The sequence below is a fragment of the Ochotona curzoniae genome, unplaced genomic scaffold (genome assembly GCF_017591425.1).
Source record: "Ochotona curzoniae isolate NIBS_2020 unplaced genomic scaffold, NIBS_Ocur_1.0 contig_64, whole genome shotgun sequence".
In the NCBI taxonomy this organism is placed as follows: domain Eukaryota; kingdom Metazoa; phylum Chordata; class Mammalia; order Lagomorpha; family Ochotonidae; genus Ochotona; species Ochotona curzoniae.
Genome location: NW_024466502.1, coordinates 17,058,276 through 17,074,271, shown reverse-complemented (window position 1 = coordinate 17,074,271; position 15,996 = coordinate 17,058,276). Strand labels below are relative to the sequence as shown.

Sequence of the window (15,996 nt, the reverse complement as noted above, 5' to 3'; positions counted from 1 at the left end):
GCTTTTACTGAATTGGAATTTTGTTTGAGAAGTATTGTTTTCATTCTAGAACATGAATGATGCACTGCCACAAATCATTAGCTGAATGGGATTAATTGACTTTTCAGAGTTGCCTTTTATAAACAGCACTGACACTGGTCAAATCCTTGGGTTAAAGGCATTTTTAACTAGAATTTCACATGCATCTGTGTGATTTCCAATTCCAGACCTTTTGACAGATTTCACATTAACAGACTAACCTGATAATAATATCCTACCAATTGCCTTTGAAATTAATTGTGGGGGTGCTGAATTCCATAGACCATGACAGGCAAAACACAACTACATTTGCACCATAGTTTGGAAGTGAAAATAGGAGCTTCATTTCTGAATTTTACATGTATGAGGAATCTTTCTCCCTTTAAAATCACTTTTGATGTAAACTTTGATTTAATTAAGGTCTTTTGCTAAGTAAGTCTCTTTTATATTCATTGTCCATATGTGCACACATGTGTATCGTGTTTATATAAGAGGATGATTTCAAAAACCAATAAGAGTGGTTCAGCACCAGTTTTCTTAATAAAAAGCTTAATGTATCACATTGCATTCCCAGCACACTCTAATTAAATTCCTTTTCATTACAGTCTGTCTCAGAGGGTTAGAGAAGCTCAAGAATATTTAACAAAATTCAACAAAGCAACTACCTGAAGTTGGAACATTAACCTTGGCACTGAAAGTTGCTTTATTCAATCCACGTATACCAGAAACATTATTATACAATGACCTAAAAACAACATGATTTCACTATAAGTGGAGAGCCTGTAAATGAATAACGATCATTTCTGACTCATTATATGTATTATGCATTTTGCCTTGGGAAATTTTAAAGGAAAACAAATATCGGCAATAGCAAAAGTCTCTTACTTTTTTCCAAAAGCTAAAACATACGCATATTGACTTGACAATTATGAAGATATCCAGACCTAAATAATTGCTGGTGTACTCACTTACAATTACTTATGTACCACAAATGCTTATAGAAACAAATAGATGATACATAAATACAGATAGACAAGGAATGAAAGACAGAGATAAATCATACACTCCCATTTGGATTCTTTGGCGGGAAAATGTATTTTAGACAAGATACTCTTTACCTGTGTAACGCTCACGTGGAATTCAATATATATATTTTTCCATACAAACAGCTCACTTCTACAGCAATAAGGCTAACAAGCACATCTCTCCCTTTGCTTTGTTCTCATTCAATATGTAGTTTTCTTTTTCTATAACAATTTAAGCTCTACAGGCCCCCAAGCCCACCATTATGTATACACAAATGTGTTCAAAAGTATGTGAGAATTGCATTATTTCCAGATTTTAGGAAAATACACACATGCACTTTATTATATTGAATGAAACTTCTAGTTATCTTTGATCAAACATACTCATTTATTTTTTTCTGGAGATTCAGAGTTTTAGCTTAAAATTCAATCGTGACACATTTAGCACTCTGGAGCTTTCCATTGTTGCAGTATTTGATTAAGAAGTATGTGCCCTTGTCCACTTCTGAAGGTGACAATCTATGCACTCTAGCTCCCATCACACCACTATTTAGTGATACCTAATTAGGGCTCAATGTCCTATAAGCTTAAAGAGTCATAGGTTGAATATAAAGTTCATACATTTGATTCCAGGTGTATTAATTTAAATCATAATGCATTTGTTTATAATCATGTAGTCAGTTTTTTCACTGTTTGTTGAAATCCCTGGAAAAGAATAACCCTGTTTGCTTTTTTAGCATTAAATAGCTTGTTTACCATTTTGCTATATCTGCTCTAAACACACACATTCACATTGATAAATATGATTTTTTCCTTGAAATTACAGATACTAAAATCAGAGTGAGGGATAAGACAATCATCATAATGTGATGAAGTATATATTGCTATTTACACAGTGATATTCAGTAAGCAATAATTATTTCTTTTGCAAGTTATTTTGATTCTTTTGACAGAGTTTGAAGCTGCTCTCTTAAAAACAGCATTATCTGCATGAAGTCAAACTGCTTGCCTTCTTTTTCCCCCTCATCCTCATCACCAATTTGTAAGAGCTGCTTTCCTTTAGACTCCTAAATTCTATGTCTAATTCCTGACCTCCATGCTTCTTCCTGCTCTGCCACAGCTGTGACTACTGCTGTACAGGCTGCATTATTCCTAATCTTTTAACATCATTCATGCTCTTTGTACCAAGAACTGTGGAAGAAGAGAAACAGAGATAAATCACTGAATATTCTTAAATTTTTAACACTGGCTCTGAATATTAATCTATAAATCCTATGATAATAAATTTTATACAGTTAAATGCAGAAAAATGCCTCTGATTTAGGGAACATGACAGGTTGGGTGTTTGAGTGAACTAGTGTGCCTAAATGTATATATACATACACACATATATGTATATGAACACAGACAATACTTATCGTGTCCAGCATTTGGTCCAGTAGCTCCCTGGGTTCATCCACCTCCTGAGATGCCAACATTTCCTATCGGAGCATTGATTGGATTCCCAGCTACTCTGCTTCTGTCCACATTCCTGCTCATGAACCTAGCAAAGGAAGAGAGAATGATGTAAGTACGCTTGCACTGCTGTTTGCATGAGAAACTAGGATGAATCCCGGGCTTCTGGCCTAGGCCTGTCCCAGCCCCAGCTGCTGGAACTATTTGTCTCCACCTATTCCACTTGTTGAGGATACCTGTGCCTCTGAGCAATACCACACTCACAATGAGACATTACTCAGTGAACAGTAGATAATTCTACTACTGGAAAGGGATTTAATGAATATGGCAATGAGGCAAAAAATCAAGAAAGGTGAGATAGAACAGAGATGGAGAAATGGGAATTAATAAAACAGATCTGTTTCTTGTTTTTCAGCTTAACAGACATATTAACATATGGTATCACTCTGGCAATGCTAGGCTGGCCTTATTGTGCCTTTACCAATGATGTGTAAGCACAATTATGCAGATAAAATGAATGCTCTTCTTACTCCATGTTATCATTGGCTTTTACAAATCAAGGAGTATGTAACACCATATTCATTAAATCTATTTTAATGGTAATGTTTCAAGTGCTTGTAGGGCCACAAAACTTATCTAATGAGTATTCTATTGTAGTCCAGGGTTCATGTAAGAGAGTTAAAAGTATCTTCTCTTTAGAGTTTGGTCTGAACCAGTAAAAAGAAAAAACACAGTTATATGAATGCTAAGCAACCGGAAATGATTTTTGCTGTCTATAATCTACCAGCCAGGTATTACAATGTTCTCAAGATTAGTGAGCTCTCATGTTGCTTTTCATCTAGTGGTTCACGTTGTGTGATCAGTGGACCCTGATGTCCTCATTGTCCAGCTTTCCAACTTCATCGAATCAAGTTCGTTTTCTATATTTCACCCAAAATGTTACTTGGCAACAGTAAAGATTTTTTATTTCTTTAATTCATTCTTTAAATTCCAAAAATTCAATACAAGGTCACTAACTTTTCTCTTTGTGGGACAGCTTTATTCTATAGAATATTCTACTTATAATAGATGGTAGGTTATGTGGTATCCTTTTAAAATGACTAACTTTTTATGTACTATTTCACTGATTTAATGCTTGATTTGTAATTCTAGAGATGTACAACCTATATATATACAGAGATCCAATCATTTTAAGAGTACAAATGTGCCCTGGGATGGAATCAGCTGAGTGCAGATGCAGTGCTCTGCCTTGGATACCAGTATCCAAGCAGGGGCATGTTACCATGCTGAGAAGCTGTAACCTGGATATCTACGATTTGCAATAGCTCTTTTGAAATACTTGTTGAGCATGGAGACCTCATGGTAGATACAGATGTTCCTGCAGAAAACATGGACGAAGAAGCTCAAGTTTGCATGCTTCAGCAGTCATAGAATGTACTTCCACTTCATTAGTGCTCCTCAGGGAGACTGTACTTTACACAGTCCTGTCCCTTGGTAATATCATCCCTGTCTTCTCTGAACACCTAGACATTATTAATGTATCATTCTTCCTGTCTGTATTTTACTCCAAAAACGCCTCACTAAATTAACAATTAAGCTTACTTCTCACTTGGGCAGAGCCAAAAATGATCAGTTGGCTATGGCTATTTCCTGACTTTCCTAATGAGTTAAGTACTGGACATGTATTGTTTCACATGTGGGTGGTGGCTGTTGATGCCGCTTCTATAAGGAAGTTGATGCGTTAACTAACCTAGGTATGTCCTGCAGTCTTTACAGGCTGAAACAGTAATCTGAACATCAATCTTGAGACAAATCTTAATTTTTCAAACATGCATTATGGTCCCACCCAGCCTTAACACCTTTTTGATATCATACTGAAATATCAGAAGGGTTTTTCTTGTTCATATCACATTTACAATTTTTAAAGCTACTGCTACAACAAGTAATGCAATTTATTCAGTTAATTCACATTAAAGTTCTTTCATACATTTTGCAATATAACTTGTAAATATACATGCAGTACATATATATATATGTATACACACAGACACACACACATATATATGCACTACTGAGCAATTACAAATCAAGTTTTGATCTATTGCCTGATACTTTCTCAAATGAAGAACTAATTTGAGACTCTACAAAATACTGAACTTCAGCATCACACATTCATGGCAATACATCAGTTGAACTCATTTAAAATTATGAATGTATATGCTCAGTGGAGCTCTGAAAAAGATGCATGGCACAGGCTAATTGATTAGAGGAATGTCAAACTAACCTAGATTAGAGAAAAAGACCACAATTAATTATTTGGTGGCAAGTCACGTTACCATCACACATTTTCATCACACATTTGAAAACAAATTACATTTCCCTTTGAATCCAGTATTAGTTAATTGTCTAGGTTTTATGTGCTTCTCCACATAAAAATAAATTTTAAGTTTCCCAAATAGATCTCTTCTTCACTTCAAGGTCATTATTTTAATGAGACACTGTCTAAGATAACCGTTAGTAATTTCTCACATCAGATTTTATTCCTTGATGCATTACTTTTCTATTTATATAGTGCAGCCCTTGGTCACTCCCCTGAAAGCTAAGTAGTTTGAAAATGAATCTAAAAAAGAAAAAAGAAAGAAAAAACAAGTAATTTTAAATGTTCTGTTTGTTCTTTCATAAATGCTTACCTTAACTCATGTAACTATTTTAGCAGATTGGATTTAGGTTTGTACCCCTTATAAAGGTCTCTTATTTACAGCACTATTAGGATATTATAAATAAATATTCTTGTATCATCTTTGAATTTGCTATATTTATATGATATTTTTAAACTGAGCAAAACCTCACTGTAACTTTTACAAACATCAGACAGTAGTTCAGAAAGAAATTTTGTTAAGCAACTGTACTTTTAATTAAATGGAGTTAAGGTAGAGATAAGAGAAAACGAGAAAAAGGGATTTTCACAGAAAATGTCAGTAAATATGGGAGCGGTAGACAATAGATAAGCTAAAGAAAAAGAATGCTAAAAGAAGCTAGGTTTTAGCTTTTGCTTTTAGAAGCGTATTTTGTATTTTGCATGAATGCTGGCCTTATGTCAAACAGAAGATATGATTAATGCACTATTATGCATAAAAACATCAGCTAGTACGAAGCAAGAGAATCAACACATGTATCAATCTCTTCTGACACAGATCCCATGTGATCTCATATAGACTCTAATGCAATCATGGTGGAGGACTTCAGTACCCCTCTATCACCAACAAAAAGATTATCACGACAGAAAATCAAAACGATATATTGGAGTTGATCCATACTATTAAGCGGATCTGTCTTAACAGGCATCTACAGAACATTTAATCCAATGGCTAGAGGATACACATTCTTATCAGCATACGAAGTATCCTCAGGGATAGACCATATACTAGGTCACTACTTAGCTTTTAGTAGCTGTAAACCACTGAAATCATACCACATTTCTTCTTAGAATACAAGGGAATAGAATTAGAAATCAACACCAGGAAGAACAAAGGACAGTACTATGCACAGTCGGTAAAACCATTGTCTATGATGGCAGCATCTCATGCAGATGCTGATTTTGTCCCGGCCATTCCACTTCTAATCCAATACCTTGCTAAAAGCCTAGGAAAAGTAGAGGAAGAAGGCCCAACTCTGTGAGTCCCCGCCACTCAAAACTAAATCTGGAAGAAGCTCCTGGCTTCAGCCTGGCTCAGCCCTGGCTGTTGAGCCATCTGGAGAGCAAATCTGCAGATACCTCTCCTGATCTCTGTCTCTTTGTATCTCCCTGTAACCATGTATCTCAAATAACTAAACAAATCTCTTTTTAAAAAACCCACAATAACAATATAATATTTAGATATGCACTAAAATTAATTTACATGCCATGGCACCACCAAGGGATCATTGAAGACTTTAAAAATGAAAACACAACAAATTAAATCTTGTGTGATAGGGTAATTTATAGCGTTAAGTGCCTACATTAAAAGAAGCAAAGGAGAGAGAGACAAAATATCAAATAAATGATCAAGTGTTTAGGTCAGATTTGGCAATCAGATTACTCAAGAAGCTAAAGGAAGAGAAACAAACCTGTAACAATTTGTAACAAAATTGTATGCCTTCAGAAAATGTTATTTCAGTAGTTTTCAGACCCTATAAGACTATGAAGATAAACGGCATAGTTAAAATTCACCTGCGTCACTACCTACCACTGAGGTTTGCGGAAAAAAATCACACTTTATTATTTCTAGATTCCTTATACATAAGAATTTATCTTTAGAAGCTCACAGCCTTAAAAATGTAAAAAATATAGTAAAATTTTTGAACATACCAAATGATTAATAATGATGCTTTAAGCACCTCAGATATGTTTTACCTGGATCAGATTGATCTCTTATTGCAGAGAATTCAGATCCAAGGTGATATTTCTGCAAGTCAAGGATGCTAATAAAGTACTTAAAGAATTATTGAGAAGAGACTGGCACAAATGGAAAAAAACTATATTAATAAATACTCAAAATTAATCTGTAAAAAGGAGAAAAACATCATTGGATCCAGGATCCAGGATTCTTTCCTTGTAACATCATTTTTCTTCATCACATGGTACAAGAAGAAAACCACTGTCATATGGATTTGATATTCTAATCCACACAAGTCCCACTTCATATGCTGAATAACATTTGGAAACAAGAAGCAAAGTGATTGACTATTTCCTCCTGTAATTTCACAGTATGCAATTAACTCCATGATACAGCTTTAACCTTATGTTGCAACTGATCAGTTAGTGGAAGGAAATACAAAATGAAATTGATAAAGGGAACAGGTACATTATCTAATTTTTGAAAGAAATCTACACTGGACATTAAGGACATGGATGAGTTAATTTTCCAGGAGGATGGATTCCCCAGTGTGTGACCTCTGTGTGTTTCATGAGACTGTTCATAGTCAATGGCTCTGTGTTCACTTCAGATTTACATTCTCTGGTTTTAATAGCATATAAAACATCTGATATTATAAAAAAACCCAATGTATTGCTAATTTGTTCAAAATACATAAATTATAGTAAAATATGTACACAGATATGTATGTCTATTATAAATTTAGGCATAATAGATGTTCAAAGAGATGTTTTTGAATTTGTATTGGTGCAATTGCCAGTCTATATTTGACTACATATTATTAAATCTATGATTCTTGATTCTTTTCCACCCTCCAAGGTCACATCGAGTCCTATATAGTTCAGTTAGTCAGGAGTTTAGTTTTCAGTGGGAAAAAAGACAGTTAAATCTAGTTCAAGAAAAAAAAAAGATACTCTGTAGCTTGAATATGTGTGAAATCAAAGGAAAAGATCTTGCTGTAGGCATGACTAGGTCCTGGAGTTCAAAAGATGTCATCAGTTGTCTGTCTCTTTCTTGTTCACTTTGATCCATTTTATATGTTTTTTAACTTGATTCTCAGGCAGCATTTTTTTTTTTTTTTGCACATCGACTGTAATATTCACACAAGCAGCCCCAAGAATAAGCTGAGTTTTAGTTTTATTCATTTCAAAAAGAGATTCTCCACTTCCCAGATTCAGTAGCAACATCATAGAAAGGATTTATGTTACCCAAGTTTGCTTAACCTTTAACTTGATCACTACATCCACAGGGAATGGAGCATTACTGGTTCACCTGAATCACTCACCTACAAAAAGAAGGATGTTTGAGCAATAATGGTGCTGGCATTATCAGCTCGACTTCATTTCCTGAATAGACACTAGGTAGTGGGGGCCTGCGCAATGGCCTAGCAACTAATGCCCTCGCCTTGAAAACACAGGGGATCCCATATGGGCGCCGGTTCTAATTCCGGCAGCTCCACTTCCCATCCTGCTCCCTGCTTGTGGCCTGACAAAGCAGTCGAGGACAGCCCAAAGCCTTGGGACCCTATACCAGTGTGGGAGACCTGCAGGAGGTTCCTGGCTCCCGGGTAGGGATCGGAGCAGCACCAGTGTTGCAGGCACTTGGGGAGTGAATCATTGGATGGAAGATTTTCCTCTCTGTCTCTCCTCCTTTCTGTGTATCTGACTTTACAATAAAAATAAATAAATCTTAAAAAAATACTAGGTAATGAAGAAACAATAGATGTGCATTATATATTATACTTCGATTCTTAATCTAGCACTTCTTTTTAAAAATTCAGTTATATTTTCATTGTATGTTTATATTTCTACCACAATAACTTTAGGTATCTTTCACATCAATTCTGCATAAGTAACTAACAAGCCTAAATTTAGGGCTTAAGATAAAAGAATTCAGTTATTCATTATTTTGCAGAAGTGCCCAACTGGAAGTTCATTTCTGTTCCAAGAGGCAGATGAGACATTGAGAAGTAGCAAATTCACTCTCAGCATAGTTGCCTGCCTAAGCATGTAATGGCTCAGTATTCTGGCTCCGTTTGTTTCTCCAGATCATGTTATTTTTCTGTGGGCCTAGGAACTGGACACATCACTTTTGTTGATGGCGTTTCTATCTCAGTGAAATTATGATTTCCATAGAGCACTTTTTACATCACTTCTGTAACATTTTGTTGATCACACTCAAGGGAGTGCCTCCCACACTTCCCTTTTTAGCTTCCTCCTAACATGGACCGTGGGTGGTAGCAGGTGATGGTTTAAATTCTGACATCATCAACATTCACATAGGAGACCAGGACTGAGACTTGTATTCCTGGTTTCCTCCTGATCTGTCCCAAGCATATTGGGAGTGTACCAACAAATGCACAATCCTCTCTCTGCCTTTCAGATGAATGAATAAATAAATCAGTTACAAAATGTGTCAGGATAAAATGTATCAGTACTATACAAAAGAAAACCATATGACAACTCTGAGTTGTGACTGCCATTCTTGTCAGCAAGACTTTTTGGATTAATGTTATTTTAAGCATTCATTCTACTATATTTTCTTTGCAAAGCAAATAATCAGTGCTCTATTTCAAAAGATGAATTTAGTAATAAAGTCCGTGATTTGACACCTGTTTCTTGCTTTCTCTTAGACGGCAGCTGTTTACAAAAACCCCGTACTGTGTGATTAAAGACTTCCATATTTGTTATTGACAACTTTCTTTTCTTTGATTTTTGCAATAGGATGTTTTCTATTTATTTTATAATCACAGGCTTAATGTACCAATGTCAATATTGTTTAACAAGTAAAATGTTTAAAGATCACTATTCCATAGGAATGTAGATCATGGCTATCAACAATAAATTATAACATATCATTTTCATTTTTCTATTTTAAAAACATAATATAATAGGCATTCCTGGAAAATAAGACTAAAAAAAAAAAATAAGACTTAGAGACTATGTCTATTATTACTATTACTATAACATGATTGTTCCATACATTTTATAATGTAAAAAATTTTTCAATATGAAGAGAACAAATTTCATGTATTTCATCAGTATATTTCTGATTTAACATTATATGCATGATATACAAAGCAATCTGAAATAATGTGGTTTATCAATTTTCCTTTGTTTATTTCACACAAAATATCTATAATTAAGAAATTTCTTAGGAATATATTTCATAATTATGTTTAAACTCAATAAATATTAAGAACAAAAGATTTACTGTGTTTTTAAAAATATGTATTTCTTTTTATTGGAAAGGCATATTTACAGAGAGAGGGAGAGACAGAGAAAGGTCTTCTGTCTGCTTGTTCAATCACCAAATGGCTACCAAGGTCAGAGCTGACCTGATGAGAAGCCAGGAGCCGGAAACTTTTGTGTCTCTTACACAGTGCAGGGTTGCAAGGCTCTGGACCATAGGCCATTAGCAGGGAGTTGGATGGAAAGTAGAGCAGCTGGGAGTCAAACTGGTGGTCCAACAGGATCCCAGCTTATGCAAGGTGAGGATTTACCCGGGCCTGATTTATTATATGTTTTGCAGACATATTTTGTTTCTTATGTACACAAATATTAAGACAGTGCACATTTTTTTTTCTGAATTGTACTTAGCAGTTTTCCTGAAGGTAAGGAAAGTGTTCCATGTCTCACAAGGTAGAGATAGCAATGTCATAGAATGTTATTAACAAATGTTGGACATGTGCAGAACTGCTGTTCTTAAGGCACTAACGAACGAGCTCGAGCAATAACAGCATTTCTCTCAAGTTTCCAGTCATAGAGCATTAGATTATCACAAAAAATGTATCATAAAATTATAAAGGGAGAGAAAACACTGTTATTGAAATTATATAAAATATAGGATGCAAATAATTACTGCAGCAATTTTCGTTTTAAAAATATCATCTCAGATAAATTAAGAGCCTCATCACAGACACTTTCAATTAAAAAAAGCAATGCATATTAATGTGAATCATTTCTAAATGCTAGATAACTGGTGCTACATTTTTCAGCTATTGACTTGCTTGTAATGAACCCTGCACATACAGGTAAGTTGTGTTTCTTGTGAACTCTTTCAATGTCAAATCAGATATTTTTTTTGAATGCTTACCTACATTCTCTCTTCAGGGTAATCAAATTAGCAAATTGCCTTAAAGCTTTTATAAATTAATCCAAAACTATATTTAAAATATAGTTTTTCAACATACTATTTTATGTACTGTTTCATGGCCATCTCAAAATATTGCAAAATGTTCCAAATCCATATGAAAATTCTAAAATAAAAATAAGCTTAAATTTTAAATGCACATGTAGATTATCAAACTGAAAAAAATTACTGTGAAGCCCTTCTGTACTATCAAGGGGGATAGCTAAATTCAACTAAGTTCAAAGTGCCTCTAGAACAATATGTTGAAACGTATCCATCAGAAAACATCTTAATCTGCTTTGAAAAATGAATAGATCAAATGTCATATTTTTTCATTATTGACTAAAAACAATGTGATGTTCATCTAAAATAAGTCAAAATAATTGTATTCTGTCTTGGAAAAATAAATGCTGTGTTTATAAATGCAAAAGAAGCATGGGCATTTCGGCTGGCAATCATGAAGTTGCTAAGATATCCATGTCTTATATTAATGTGCCTGAGTTTGATACCTGGCCCCAATCTCCAGCAGCGAATTTCTGCTAATACATACCCTGGGAAGTAGCAGTGGGATCTCAAAGAATTTTGTTTCTATGTTTGCAAATTGGAGACCCAAACAGTTTCTAGCTACTGTCTCCGTCCTTAACAGTCCCTGCCATGACAGACATTTTAGGGCAACATCTTATATACCCCTCTCATTCTCTTCTTTGTCTTTCTGCCTCTCAAGTATATATTTTTAAAGTTTTTTTTTGAAAGTTAGACATACAAAGAAGAGAAGAGACAGAGAGGAAGATCTTCCACCTCCTGATTCACTCCCCAAGTGGCCACAAGTGCAGGAGATGAGCCAATCCAAAGCCAAGAGTCAGAAGTTTCTGGGTCTCCCACATGGATGCAGGGTTCCAAGGCCTTGGGCCATCCTCAATTGCTTTCCAAGGTGACAAGCAGGAAACTGGATGGGAAGCTGGACTGTTGGGATTAGAACCAGCACCCAGTTGGAATCCTGTGGCATGCTAGGTGAGGACTTTAGCCACTAGGCTTCTGCACTAGGTCCTCGAATAACATATTTTAGAAAAGAAATAAGTCTGTTAAATTATTTCCTTATTTATGAAAGAATGGTTATTTTAAAGAAAAACACAAATAGATGAGTTGATGTAACTACCAGTCCATGGCTGTACTGTGTGATGTGTATTCGCTGTGTATACGCTTAATTACTTGGTCATTTGAAAGCATCCTTTCTACTAGGAGTTGACATGATTCACTATAGACAACTAAAGGAATTAAAGTTATTAGAAAAAATTTAGGGAGTGATATGCACTCTAAATTCTAAGAGCAGTTCTATTACATGGTGTGCTTAACTTAGAGATGCAAAAATTTGGGAGATAAGCATGTTGATGAAATGCAATACAAACTGAAAACGCTCTCAAAATTCAAAAGAACAAAAATTTATTCTATTTTTGTAAAAATCAGCAAAGTACAATTTAAATGTAGAAGCATCTAAGTAAGAGAAATCAAATGTAATTAAGAATATGGTGTAATTCATCTCAATTTCTTACAAGTTCAGAATTATTTTAATTTTCCACTATGTATGCACCTAGGGAAGTCCGTATTTATTTCCAACAATGTATTTCACTAATTATGTTGTTGACCATTGGAGAAAATCATGACTTACATGCTTAGAAATCCCACTACTGTCTTAAAATAAGAACCGTTTGAGTACCTAAACAAATAGAGTGAGTAATTTCTAATTTTATCAGTCTCTTCCATGGACACAAAAATATTACTGACCCAATAAAGAACAGTGCTGTTATCATGTTAGTGACAGAGTGTGGAGAGATTTTACAAAGTCAAGTAGTGAAAGTCCAGGTACTCTCATAGGAGACTTCAGCCTTAGGCATTTTATTTTCATGCTCATTAATTCTGATATGTCACAAATGGAAGATGTATTTTTGAAAGGTTATGATATTCAGAGCTTGCTGCTGTGATTCATATCCACTTATAGCTTATTCTATTAAGTGGTTTAAAGTGAGAATAGGGCAGTAGGGAAATACTCAGTTCAACACAAGAAATATAGGGCATGCTTTTTGGACAATTGCTCAGAGGCTTAGCAACTTCATATATAAAACATACAACTCATATAATTAAGAAGACCAACTGTGAAAATTTATGCAGATATCTCTTATAAATTTAAGGCAAACTATTTATTAAATCCTTAAGTATTTTAAATATCCATAGATAGACACTAATACAGAATGCAAACAGCAACCCTTGGATGCATTTCGCAAAGGACAAGTTGTCTTGTTTGTATTCATGACTGATTTTCCCTCCTAGCGCTTCCATTTTCTTCTATAAATGTCTAGTTCCCTTTAGTCACTCCTGGTTTAAGGAAGAAGCCTTTCATAAACTAGTCTCCATCAGCCAGTGAGGGATGATTTTTCACTGTGGTTTTGGATGTTGATGCTATTCAGACATATGTATGTAATAGAATCATCTTCGTTATATATACTCATAGGATTCATGAAAGGAATGGCAAAATGGAGGCTGACGCCATGGCTCACTCAACATGTGATCTTCCACCTTTAAGTACTGGTACCCCATATGGTCACATGTTCGTGTCCCAGTGGCCCTGCTTTCCATCCAGCTTCCTGCCTGTGGCTTGAGAAACACTTCATAAAGTTCATAAAATTAAAAGATAAATTCAGTTTGCTGCAAAATAAATTCGATATCTATACATCATTTGTCTTGTTTCAAGATTTTATTTATTGGAAGGGAAGAGCTGCAGAGAGAGAGAGAGAAGCAGAAACAAAGAGAGAGGCCTTCCATTTGATGTGATGGCCATGATGGGCCTGGCCAAAGACGAGAGCCTAATGCTTTTTTCAGGTCTCCCAAGTAGGTACAATGGCCCAAGCATTTTGTCTATCTTCCACTAGTTTTTCAGGGGCAATACAGGGAAGCTATATTGAAAATTGAACAGCCAGGACTCAAAACTCATTCCTAAAAGGGAGGTAGCTTTATCATTTGTGCCACAATGATAACCTATTTTTCCTTGTACACATTGAAGGACTTATTAAAGATGTCTTGTATATACTTTAATATGTTTATATATTTTAAAAATAATTTTGTCTAGTATGCATTGATTGTCCTTGCTTCCTTGAAGGCCACAGGAAAACATAAAATTTGAATGACATTTTATTATTTAAATATAATGCTTGAATGCTTAATAGTCTTCAAAACTGATATGCTTGCTCAAGTATTCATAACCGACTAGGAACAGATTGCTTTTGAAAGCCATAAGCTTTTCATTTTTTACACGTTGTTTTGATTCAACCTATCCATATAATGCTTTCTAAAAATGTACATAATTTATTGTAAATGCCTCTTTATTTAATATTTTATTCTTCTTAGGCTAAAGAACAGAACAGAATGTATAGAGTTTGAGATAAGAAGTATAAATCATCTTTTAGCATTAACATAGATGTTATATAAAAACTACTGAAAGCAAATGGTTATTTGAAGAGTGTAAATGTGATATTTTATGTTTTATATTTATGATCTGTGAAACACAGAATACTATAACCAACTCAAACTGCTCTTGTGGTATTATACATAATGGAAAGAAGATTACATTTTTCAGTGCCTGGTATATTGTAGTCAATTAATCAACATTAATTATCATTATTGATGTTTCTGATGACAAAATGATCAATCTTATTTCAATTTCATAGAAGTAAAGCACAAAATTAAAGTATCATCTCTACCCTATTGTGTTCTCTGACTCCATTATAAATGTAAGGTATGATTGGGAAGATGTACTTTTAGGCATCTGTAAAAGGATATAATTTGATAATCAACTCATAAAATCTTTTAAATAAACAATTACACTGTCCATTCTTCACTTACACCCATGACAATTTTTTTATAAATAATGTATGGGGAAATGTTCTTCCCTTGAAAAGAATCTTACTCTGACAAAACAGTAAAACTGAATATAGTAATTTTTCTTCCTTTAATTCAAAGCAACTCTCAGGGTATTGTAGAATATTTTTCAAATATTTACTATACTTAATTTTTTGTTGTTTTCAGACAGCTGTAGTGAGTACTGAATGTAAATATTATATACACATCCCAGGCCATGTTAGTAACTGAGTTGGAAATAAAAGATTTAGCATAGATCTGTATAATCTTTGGAAACTTGATAAGGAAATGTATTTTAGTTTAAACATATTCCATATCAGTAACAAAAGCCAAAATAAGCACAGCCTAATATCAGTTCTACTGCTCTCTTGGTTTGAACATTCCCCCAGTACATGTTTTAGGATTAGCAGTTACAAATTACAAATCCCCTCTTCCTAGAGCTGGCTTTTATTTTATATGACAATGATGACAATAAACTTGGAAGTGGAATATTGTAGGTTGTTGCAAATTTGGTAATAATACCATGATATAGAGTAATTTCACATTTACAGTATTTCTTGGTCATAGCTGCCTGTTACAGAAAAGTAAAATTCAAAAATGTAGAGATTAACAAGTGTTTCACTTGTTATTTGTGTGGATTTATAAGCTGTCCAAAGTAGTGCTTTAGGTTTTATTGAAGAAACATATATTTTTTCTCTGTAAGGAGCCTTTGATAAATAGATAATTTAAACCAATTTATTATTCAAGTCACTATGTTGCATATATCATTGAGTAAAAGTGAAGTAAGGATTTCATGGTGTGTTTTTCAGGAAGAGGAACAAATATGGCATTATTATTTAATTGCTTAATCAAATATTTGGTATTTAATTGTACTGATATTTAGAATATAACTGAAGTGAAGTCTGGACTTAATGAATTTACTTTATTAATAACATCTTTGGATTTAATCCCAAACAGCTAAATGTTAAGAATGTATTTACGAAGAGTAATTGTGAAGATGTTTTAAAATATACAAATGTGAACCAAATATATTATTTAATCCT

General features: G+C 34.2%; 1 long non-coding RNA gene across 1 annotated transcript in view; it reads right to left on the bottom strand.

The window, feature by feature from the left end:
* Positions 1 to 2,425: 2,425 nt before the first annotated feature.
* LOC121163621 overlaps positions 2,426 to 15,996 on the bottom strand; it is a 67,064-nt gene continuing 53,493 nt past the window's right edge. Inside the window, exon 3 of the long non-coding RNA XR_005884919.1 lies at positions 2,426 to 2,586. This is a non-coding gene — a long non-coding RNA (uncharacterized LOC121163621). The remainder of the gene's footprint in view (positions 2,587 to 15,996) is intronic.